Source organism: Myxine glutinosa, chromosome 7 (assembly GCF_964187855.1).
Source record: "Myxine glutinosa chromosome 7, kmMyxGlut1.1, whole genome shotgun sequence".
In the NCBI taxonomy this organism is placed as follows: domain Eukaryota; kingdom Metazoa; phylum Chordata; class Myxini; order Myxiniformes; family Myxinidae; genus Myxine; species Myxine glutinosa.
The window spans coordinates 66869803-66881925 of record NC_136267.1 but is presented as its reverse complement, the minus strand read 5'-3'; positions in this window follow the sequence as shown (position 1 = coordinate 66881925).

Genomic DNA, 12123 nt, shown 5'->3' with positions numbered 1-12123 from the left:
TGGTTGGACAGGGAGACGTGCAAGAGTGTTGTTGAGTTGAGGGTTTGGACCAGACGAGTCAGACGAGTCCTGGCAAAGCAAGCGGCGGCCACAGCAGCAACAACACCCAACAGCCGCTTGGGGCCTGGACGGCGGTTTTGAGCAGGGCCGCGAAGGAACGGCGGCTGCTAAACGCGCCGATCGTGCTGCAGGACCCCCTTGGACCTTCCTCTCCCTCCAGCCATCCACCTCCTGCCTTTCCACCCTTCTTGTGTACGTGAGTTTGTTCTGTGTGTCTTGTCCCTGGGTATTTAATTAAGTCTGTATAAGCTAGTATTTGCACTGTGTCACCTGCGTCTTATGTGTTGTAAATAAACGTGACTGTTGTCTTTTTGCTTGTGTGTATAATAAATCCAATTACTCTTCTGTCCGTCTTCTCGTCTTATTCCTTTTCCTCTTTGCATTTTGTCGTTTTAGTCTTTTCCAGATTGGGCAGCTGCGGTGCGATACGGCCAAAGTTCTGGGTGAATCGGGTGAGTCGGGGAACAACTGTTCGGTCGCGGAGCCTTCGCTCGGCAAACAACATCCTAAACCGCGATCAGTAACAATATATATATATATATATATATATATATATATATATATATATATATATATATATATATATATATATATATGTATATACATATACATATATATATATATATATATATATATATATATATAATTATATATATACAGACTTGGCATTTAATATGGAATATTATTTTTTTCTTGACTTGGGTTTACTTTCTTAACTCAGTATATCAATCTGGTGAGTTTCTTTTACACTTTGGTGATTTATTTGTTAAAAGAACCATGTCACTGATTGTCTGTCGCAGCAAGAAGTCAACAACAGGATTATATCACAGGTGGCATGGCAAAATGTATGGACAGGTGCATTTGACGATTTTCTTCACAGTCGGGTATACAAGGGTTGTTGCGTTCTGTATTAGTGGAAAACAACTGCTGCACGTCTCCAAAAGTTATTGCCGCTTCCTCTGGAGATGGTCCGTCAACTCGACAATGCTGTTTGTCATGGAGTGGTGGCTTTACGAAATTACGGCATGAAAGAGCGTGCTATTGCTCGGCAGTATGGCATCACTCAAGGTCAGGTGTCAAAGATCCTGAAACGAAATGCTCAGAGGGGTGTCCCTACTCCAATACCGAGGCCAGGACGTCCCCAGCAGAACCACACGGAGGGATGATCGCCAGCTGCACCGGTTAGTCCGGAATGGCCGTACCAAGGCAGCTAATCGGCTCAGGGCTGAGTGGCAGCAACTGACAAATGTGCCTGTATCCAGAAGGCTAGTCAACCAACGACTGGTTCAAGCAGGCTGTCGTGCCAGGTGTCCCCTGAGAAAGCCACGCCTGACCAGACAACACCGCCAGCGCCGATTTCAGTGGGCCAGAGAGCACCGTCAATGGCAGCCAGGACACTGGAATCATGTGATCTTCAGTGACGAGTCTAGATTTCTGGTCTACCGTCAAGATGGCCGCGTCCGAGTGCGCAGACAAGTGCATGAAGCCAACAACAAAGATTGTATAGTGCCAAGAGTCCAAGCTGGAGGTGGTGGGGTGACTGTTTGGGCTGCTTTTCATGCAGGGGCAAAACTGACCTGGTTGTTCTGAATGGAAACCTGAACCAGTTCAAGTACAGGGCCATTCTGGAAGAAACATTGCTTCCATTTGCTCGTGCAGCCTTTCGAGGGAACTTTGTCTTCCAAGATGACAATGCACGGCCTCATGCTCGCATGATCCAACACTTTCTTGCTGACCGTGGTGTAGAGCATATGGAGTGGCCTGCCATGTCCCCGGATATGAATCCGATAGAGAACTTGTCGGCAGAATTAACGCGTCAAATCGACAACCTGATCCAGCAGCCTGCCTCTGTGCGTGAATTGCAGCAGGCTATTGTCACTGCATGGCAAGCGATTCCAGTCCAATCCTTGGAAAATGCCGTGAACAGCATGCCTCAACGTGTACGTGCTCTCCTGAATGCTCGTGGGGGTTACACGAAGTACTGAACTGTAATTTTACTGTCCGTAAGCCCAGTCGTAATTTTACTTTTGTTAAAAATTTTTTGGCTAATGTGCAAAATAAAGAGATACTTCTGGAAAACGCACAGACGTTTAACACAGTACTGTCCGTGAATTGAGTTAGATATCAGTTTACATCACTTTGAAGGATCAATTTATTTGCTTCGAAATGTCAAATGTGGTTTTTGTTTCTTTTAAAGGTCACATTAACAAAAACGAGAATAATTTCAACATAATTCCAATGAACTTTTGGTTCTAAGACATCTTGAAAAGTAAGTTCACCCCCACAAAAAAAATGTTCCATAATAAATGCCAAGTATATATATGTATAGAAATATATATATGAATATATATATATATATACACAAAGAATTAAGTTAAGCACCCCCCCCCCGTTTTTTTACAACCTCGCACATTACAAGTTTGTTGTCGTCAAAACAGTGTAATATACCCATGATATTGCTATATTTTCTGGAGAAGTGATATTATGGTCACATAAAAACATAACAATCATGCCGTTTTCAATATTTTATTCTGAAGAATTTAAGGTGAAATTTTTTGGGAATTTTAGGCATATTTTCACCTCAATTTAAGTATGGAGCTATAGGTCCATCACGGACAGTGTGGATGACGTTTATGTTTTCTAACGTACAGTCATTGTTCTGAGAAGACCTCTAGCGATCTTTGCGTCAATAACGTGTGTAGGACCCACGTGATCGGATCACTGACTCAACCCTACGTCTCATAGACCCTGTAAGCCGTCGTATGCGTTGCTGTGGCAGGTTGAACCCCCTCGAGCACGTTTGGGACATGTTGGGACGACAAATTGCGAAGATGGTCCCTCCAATAGCCAATCTGGATGAATTGAAACGTGCATTACATCGGGAATGGAACAACCTGCCACAGCAACGCATACGACGGCTTACAGGGTCTATGAGACGTAGGGTTGAGTCAGTGATCCGATCACGTGGGTCCTACACACGTTATTGACGCAAAGATCGCTAGAGGTCTTCTCAGAACAATGACTGTACGTTAGAAAACATAAACGTCATCCACACTGTCCGTGATGGACCTATAGCTCCATACTTAAATTGAGGTGAAAATATGCCTAAAATTCCCAAAAAATTTCACCTTAAATTATTCAGAATAAAATATTGAAAACGGCATGATTGTTATGTTTTTATGTGACCATAATATCACTTCTCCAGAAAATATAGCAATATCATGGGTATATTACACTGTTTTGACGACAACAAACTTGTAATGTGCGAGGTTGTAAAAAAACGGGGGGGGTGCTTAACTTAATTCTTTGTGTATATATATATGTGTAAATATATATACGGTAGTGTGTTCAAAAAGTATCCGACCTTTATTTTTCGTGCGTAAAAAAGAAGAAGCTAGGGAGGCGTTGATTGTTGCACGTATGTAGGCGATCCTAATGCACATGCGTGAATTTTTTCCCACCTGCAGAAGCTGTCATTCGACGGCAGACCGCCGATGAGTGAGGACATGGAAGTGTGCGCTGTCGGATTTTCGTTTTTGACAAAATGACGGAAAAACTTGAACAACGCTACTGCATCAAATTTTGTGTTTTTTGGCCTCGGGGATGTTGGATGCTTCCATTGTGATGACTGCAACTTGGTTTCTGGGTCGTACCCATAAACCCAGGACTCATCGCCAGTGATCACTGTGTTGAGGAAGCTGGGATCGCTGTTCACAGTCTCCAGCATGTCCTGTGCGATCTCCAAACGGAGTTGCTTCTGCTCAATCGTTAGCAGCTTTGGTACGAACTTCGCTGAGATTCTCCTGAAGCCCAAATCCTCCTTCATAATGGAATGAACGGTGTTGAATCTTGCGGATTGTTTCCACTTGGGAATCGCCAAGCTTTACACAAAATTTGATGCAATAGCATTTTTCAGGTTTCTCCGTCATTTTGTCAAAAACGAAAATCCGACGGCGCTCACTTACATGTCCTCACTCATCGGCGGTCTGCCGTCGAATGACAGCTTCTGCAGGTGGGAAAAAATTAACGCGTGCGTATTAGGATCGCCTACATACGTGCACCAATCAACGCCTCCCTAGCTTCTTTTTTTTTACGCACGAAAAATAAAGGTCGGATACTTTTTGAACACACTACGTATATGCCAAAGAGGAAAAAGTACAATTTGGCGATATAGAAATCTCCAGATATGGCAATTTAGCAATTTATTCTGGAATCTGTTTAAGTCTTGGTAGTTCAGAAAACGTTCGAGAATAAAAGATATGGCTTTTAAAAGTTTATATCCTCACTCTATATTATCTTCTCAGCATATCACTTTGTACACATTTGATGCGGCGGCCATTTTTCCCCCTATCATCTCTTTATATGGAGTACTGCTGTACTCCATGATTATTATATTGAACTAGCAGAGATACCAGGCGTTGCCCGGAAAATAAATAGTCAGTCACTTGTGTGTAGTGGGCTTTTTATAGTCAGAGGAAGCCACGCCCCTTGGGCATGCCCCGCCAACACACCCCTTGGGCATGCCCTGCAACCACGCCCCACTGCCACACCCCTTGGGCACACCCCTAGTCTAAATCTGATGCGCTCATGTTTTTCGTCGTGAAAAGTTACCCACCATGGACCCCTCTTCCCTCTCTAAGTGACTTCCTTCGGCTGTCCATTAGGCACAACCGAACAAACAAATGTTCACAAATAGGGTTATAGATGTAGTCCAGCAGCTAAGCTAAATATAGCATAACAATTGTGCATTTTGTGAGGAAAGCACCAAATTTGGCACACTAGTAGACTATCATATTATGAAAAGATCTGGATATTGGGCCATCTCAGATTCAGAGATTTGATTTTTGCAAGATTTGCAGATTTTGCAGATTTGCAAGCTGAGATTGCAACGCCAGGGACGGCCGACTCCTTCCTGCGAGCTGCCCACGTCACCCGCACAAGAAGAGCTCATCAAATCACTGCAGCGGCACTGCACATCCTGCAACACCGTGCGTATGAACGCCACTGTATGACATATGCTGATGATGCAGAAGACCTGCCTGAGTTCGAAGACTGGTGTCACCAGAGAGGAGAAGACATTCCCAACTTTCAGTACTGGGCAACTGTGCTGGAACTAGAGATGTTGGTACTGGTCTACGTGCGTTCTCTGCGGCAGGCTTCATTCACGATGTACCTTGATGCCCTGACGGAACTGGTCCCATGGTTCCATGCCTTAGACCACACACACTATGCCAGGTGGGTCCCTGTTCACCTGAGGGACATGGTTGCACTCCCAATGAAGCACCCAGATGTAGCCAGAGAATTCAGGGCTGGCAACTTCACTGCACAGAAGACGAAGAAGGTGTTCTCTTCGATCCCAATCGAATCGAAATCTTGCAAAAATCAAATCTCTGAATCTGAGATGGCCCAATATCCAGATCTTTTCATAATATGATAGTCTACTGGTGTGCCAAATTTGGTGCTTTCCTCACAAAATGCACAATTGTTATGCTAAGTTGCCCCACTAATGGAAGATTATCGGAATTGTGGATAGGACAGTCTTTCCACATTGCTGTACACGAAAGAGCTTTTATATATCAAAGTTTCAATCAGAATGTCATACACACCTTACAGCTTACACCTTTATGTTTACTTCATGAGTCTTCACCATTACGAGCAATGTAAAATAATTCTCAACCCACAAGAAAAAAAAAACCATTCAACACAGTAAAGAGCCAAGAAATAAAGTATTTCATATAAATCGTAATTGAAGTATTTTACCCCAACTGTTCTGAGCTTCGTTCAGACTATTTGATCTGATGTGATCATCTACTGAGAAGTGTCATTCATGGAGTCCTTATATCTGGCTGCCATGAAAGTTACAGATTTAAACAAAAGAATGTCTCCTGAGGAAAAGCTATCAACTACATTCTGCGAGAGATACAAAAAATTTGTAACTTTGCTTGAGTGTCGGCCCAAAGATATACCACGGAATGTTCAACGTATAAAGTAATGATGTAGGCAGTTCAATATTCCCGGAGTAAGATGTAGCATAAAACAAAAGAAATTGTTTCTTATGCAAATGTTCTTTCGATTTTTGGAACTCAATTCAGGAAATCATGGCTCCAGCTTTCTGAATATAATATACTCAGTAACTTTTAATAATAACCCGATGAAATTGAAACATTCTATATTTGCTTCTGCCATTGATAATCTCATTTGACTTGATTGCATGGAGGAGTGAAAATGACAGGTAACCTTCTTTGAATCAATTGACAAAATCATGCGATGGTTTTCTTTGAAAACGACATGCACATGTCAATCATTGCAAATATTCAGCTCCTGGAATGTCTTCACATGAAATGCAGTTTTATACTGCCTGATGATACTTGCTTGATGCCATCTATTTACTCCATTCGCTCACTCACCCTGTATATGGATGGGTGGGGGTGATGGGGTTGTGAAGAGGGGGGGGACAATTTAAAAAAAAATTGCAAAAAGAAAGAAGCAAGGGCAGAGGAGTGTATTAGTGTGCTCTTACTTGAATGCAAAATGTAAGCAGACGGTCTCATTGTGTCACGAAAATTAAACATGCAAGGGCATTTCAAATTTCATCCAGACCTTTGTTTACAAACGCTGAGTAATGAAAATAAGTTTATCAATTTTGAGAGGGGGAAGCTGGTAGGTTGCCCGATAGGTATGCACACTCACCTCTCGACTGTCTAGCCTGGGTACGAATCTCGGCCCAGCTATATATTGTCATCCCGGTGTTTCACAGGCAGAGTTATTCATCAATGTTTGTGCTGTCCATCAGATGGATGATAAACTGGGTGTTCCATCTGCTAGCATCAGTTGGTGTACGTTAAAGATCCCACGGTGTCATTCGCGAAGAGTAGGCGAGGTACCGCTGGGCACCTTGGCCAAATTCCTGCCATAAGCTACAGGGGGCATTACATCAGTGGCACAGCCACACACTCAGTCAGTGATGCCACCCCACAGCCAGTGGCACAATTAATGAGGAGGGGGGGGCCTCAGGCGGCTCAAGCAACCTCCGATACCCCACCCAGCCCCTTAGCCATTGACGTGTGCAGTTTTGTTAACCTGTCTACCCGTGCAGCAGGAGACAAGGTTTTGCATGTGTGTGTGTGTCCTTTTTTCTACCTTTTGAGCTTTTGGCATAAAATATCCAACACCTTTGCTACTTGGCAGGTAACCAGAGCCTCCCCCGAAGGAACATTCTGCTTGCGCCCCTGCCTCCAGTCTTGTGCTGCATACGAAAGAAGAACAAGAATTGTAAGAGAATGTGCCCTTCTTGTATTGGTAATCAATATCGATAATCACGCGTTTCCTGCTTTAATGCGTATGCTGAACATCAATATGGCGGCAAGTGAGAACAAAGACGGAGGACAGAAAACAATTGGGAAATTTATAGTCAAATAAACGTGGTTTGTGAAATCTTCAATACTGTTGGCTGCACAAGGTAATGATGATTTTCTGTTGAGGATATTTATGCTTAAAAGCATCTTGAGGGACAGACGTTTTCGATGAATGAGGCTACTAAGATTGATATCCTACATTGTTTACCTAAACCCCAAAACAATTCTCCAATGAGGGAAACGCAAAGCTTCAACTGATGAGATGTGTGTGCCCAAAACTGTAGAGAAGATTGCAAAGTAATGTATAGTTCTTTTTTTTTAATAGACGAGGGCGGTTCAATGTTGCCGGGTCCTTTCTCTTATCAAATACAACAACAACAACAGGCATTTTAAGGCCATTTTCCCTGCTAGAGCGGTGGTTAGCCCTTTCTATTATCAAATGAATAACAATAATCAGTGCTGATATATTCCACGATGATGGTGTCTCCCGTTGTGTGGGAAATGACATCAAAGCCGGCAAAATAATTCTCGGTAAAACAGATGGTGGCCAACAAAGTCACCTGTGCTGGAGAAGAGAGGTGCATGATTATGTTCCTTGTGAAGAATGTCAAACCAGATGAAATTCACAAGAGACTGTCTGCATAATAGACTGTCTGCACAATATGCTGATGCATTTCTGTATTGTAGTTGTATTTTCGCATGGTGCAGTGAGTTACAAATGGCTGTAAATTAAGCAATCTTGAGTATTCTGAAACGTAAACAAATCTGTCACTTTCTAGGATAAAACGTTCACGTCAATATTCAACAGCTCTTCAAAATAAGTTTATTTACGAGTACTGAAAACTTACATACCAAAAAGTACTGCACTTAAGTACCGAAAAGACCGTCTGGACAACCCTCCCATCTACTTTCTCAACAATCCTCTCCAAGAAGTTCTGTCACTCAAGCTCTTGGGTCTCACTATCTGCCATGATCTTTCCTGGGAAAACCACATTTCAAATATGGCCTCCAAAGCCAATCACCGACTGGGCATTCTCCGTCGTGCAAAGTCCTTCCTTGGCACACTTGAGCTCCTCACCACATACAAGGCTTTCATCCGCAGCTCAATGGAATACTGCTCTCCCCTCTGGCCTGGTGCTCCTGCCTCACATCTAGCTCGTCTTCACGCTGTTGAAACCGAAGCTTTCAGAATCATTAAAATCTCCCGCGATGAAGCTAACTATGAGGGCCTTTCACTTACGCACTGCAGGCAGGTTGGTGGTCTTTCTGTCTTCTACCGACTCCTCTCCGGCCTTGCTCCCCCAGCTCTATCTGGGCTCTGTCCCCCAAATATTCTTGCAGGACGCACGAGATCTGTCAGCAACCCTCTTATGGTTAAACTGCCAAAATCTAGGCTCTCTGCTCTCCTTCATTCCTCTTTACTCCCGCCTCTGGAACAAACTCCCTCACTCTCTTCAATCCCACCCCCTCCAGGTCTTTAAAACAGCTGTTCACCACCATCTCTTATCTTCCCCCATCCAAAACCTTGATCTTTTATACCCCCGTTAATTCATCCCAGATCCACTTTTCTGAAATACCGACTTCTTTCCTGGAAGTCCTTGCTGCGTCCATGTGTTTTATACCTCTCCCACCCCCCCCCCCCCCCCCTTCCCATGCCTCCTCCCCACAAGCCCTCTCCCTCCTACAGATCTCCCAATGTCCCTGCTCTCAAATGTTGTACTTGTGAGCTTCCCTCTCTCTCCTCATCTTGTCCCCCACTCCCTTTATTTTGTCTAATGTGTCAGGTTTTTTTTTTGTCATTAATGTTAGCTCTTACACGAGCCTCGATCTTGTATACAAAAAAAAAAAAAAATAACTGTATTTGCAAATGTCCATGTCAAGTTGAACAACCCATGTATTTTGGGTAATGTAACCACTGATGCGGGGTCACCCTGTGTTGGTGGAGCTTGGAGGAAGAGGACGAAGGGCACCACCAGGAGGCTTTGCTTGAGGAGGTGGATCATCAATGGCATTGCACACCAAACACCATCTTCACTGTGCTCATTTTGGCTCATGGGAGCTATCATCTCGCACCTGGTTCCCGAAGCGGTCTATTTTGAGTTTGGCGTCCACCCTGCGCATCAGATAAGGGAAGTCTCGCCTACAATTGTTTTGTCGCATGAGTGTGATCTGTGGCACCTAGTGGGATAGGAATTGTTTTATTTCTCAATCATTGTAAATAAGTTTAAATATTCTCATTTTCCCCTTTGTGTCCATTTCACTCGCTTGGTTTGTTCCGTTTTTGTTACCCTCTTCCCTGTTTACTTCAAAAATAAACTCTTTATAAGGTAAGAAAACTGGTTTCAGCCATCTGTCTGCTTTTCGTTGGTGTGAGTCGCCATTATTTTGGCCCAATTGAAGATCCTTGGAGAACAGTAAAGGTAGAATTAATAAATTTATTGCAGTGCAATAAAAGATCGTTCAGTCCATCTCCCGAGTCTAACTCGGCGCTGAGTTCTTGTTTTAACGGGAGCTTCAGACGTGCCGATATTCAATGACATAAATTGATGAAGACCACGAGTGATAAATTGTTAAGTTTGTCGATTTTTACATGCAAAATCGAATATTTTTCAAGTATATTGGTCGGTTGCGTTTGTTATTCTGTCTGTCTGTCTGTTTGTTTGTTTGTCACTCCACTACAGGTCACAATTCTAAACCGATCGTTATGAAACTTCACCAAGTTTTAGAGATCGTCACAATTGAGAAGACAATTGATTTTGAGGGCAAAGGTCATCTGGAGGTCAAATTTCTAAAATCAAACTTGAAAATTGAACAGCATTTGTATATTGAGTCAATAAATTGGGAAACCAACTATTTTTGAGGTCAAAAGGTCAAAGATCAACTCAAGGTCAAACTTCCAAAATCAGCAATTTTCATCTGAAAAATCATCAATTTTCATCCGATTGACTTGAAAATAGAACAGCATTTGCATAGTGCCTCACTGAATTGGGAAACCAACTATTGAGGTCAAAAGGTCAAAGGTAAACTCTAGGTCAAATTTCTTAAATCATCAATTTTTATCCTTTGACCCAAACTTTGATCAAGATCGTCAATTTTAATCTTGATGAAATGGAAAATTTGATGGATCAATGGCAACCCTTTGGGGGAGGGGGGGTGGATTTTCCAAGTATCGTGCTCTGCATGACGTCTTCTTGTTTTATTATCTGCGTGTTTGTAAGTTTTTAACCCTCTGCCACTGAAGGCCAGACACATGTTTACAGGTTGTCCATTCGGCTGTCTGTCCGTCCGTCTGTTATCGGTTTTATGTAACCACGATAACTCGAGAACCACTAAAAATTTTCATCCCAGCTTGGGACAATAATTTACTGCAATAAAAAGATGAACTGATTTGATTTGGGGTTCGAGAGGTCAAAGGTCATGTATCCTTTCATTGAAAATCATTTTTGCAGACTATAACTTAAGTTTGAAGCATCTGATATAGTTTCTCTTCTGCTTTTCTCTGTTTTTTTTCTCATTTCCTTCTTTTCTATTTCTCTTTCTTTCTTTCTCTCTCTCTTTCTCTCTCTCTCTCTCTCTCTCTCTCTCTCTCTTTCTCTTTCTCTTTCTCTTTCTCTGTCTCTTTCTCTTTCTCTGTCTCTTTCTCTTTCTCTGTCTCTTTCTCTCTCTCTTTCTTTCTCTCTCTTTCTCTCTCTCTTGCTCTCTTTCTCTGTCTCTTTCTCTCTCTCTTGCTCTCTTTTTCTTCCTCTCTCTCTCTCTCTCTCTCTCTCTCTCTCTCTCTCTCTCTCTCTCTCTCTCTCTCTATCTCTCTATCAAACATAACCGTGGAGTCACCTATAATATGGGTGCCGGCATATCCATTGACATATTCACACCAAATTGTATTTTCTAGTTTAAACTGCAAGTCGTTAATGATGCCAATATCAGTTAAGCAGATGGCACTGTCCTTACTGATTGCCAACACTGAAGAAGAGCTGCAGCTCATAATTGACAACATACCAATAGAATGCAAAAGGTGCGGCATGGAATTAAGTGCCAAAATGACAAAAGTTATGATCTTTGAGAAAACACCAGTCCAAAAGTTACCATCAGATCCCAAGGATAAGTACTGAACCAGGTTTCAAGTTATACATATCTCGGAACTAGTGTAACAGAGGATGGAAAGTGTTTAATATAAATCAAAAAGAGAATGAGAATGGCCAAGAGAGCTTTCTGGGACGGGAAATAATTATTGGGAAGGAATTTGGATATTCAAACAAATAAATGATTATATTAAAGTTCGATGTAATGTTTCTGGTGACATATGGTGAAGCATGGACAAAAGGGAAAGAAGTGATTAAGAGAATAATAAATGTGTTCAAGATGTGGTGTTACAGGCAGATATTAAAGATTAGCAGGCAGAGTAGAGTTTGCAGCAAAGAAGTACGAGAAAGGGAAGGAGAGAAACCACCATTGCTGAGTAACATAGCAAAGGGAAAATCAGCTTATTTGGACATGTAACATGAAGATCTTGTGACAAAATGTTTGTTAACATCATGCAAGGTATAAATGAAGGAACGCGAGCACTGGGAAGACCAAGAACAATGTGGATGATACAGTATTAAGGAATATGGGCAACTGAAAAAGAAAGCAGAAAACAGAGAAGAATCGAGATCCACAATTAGCAACCTTTGGATATATGAAGACACCACTTCGATAAAAAGAAAAGAAA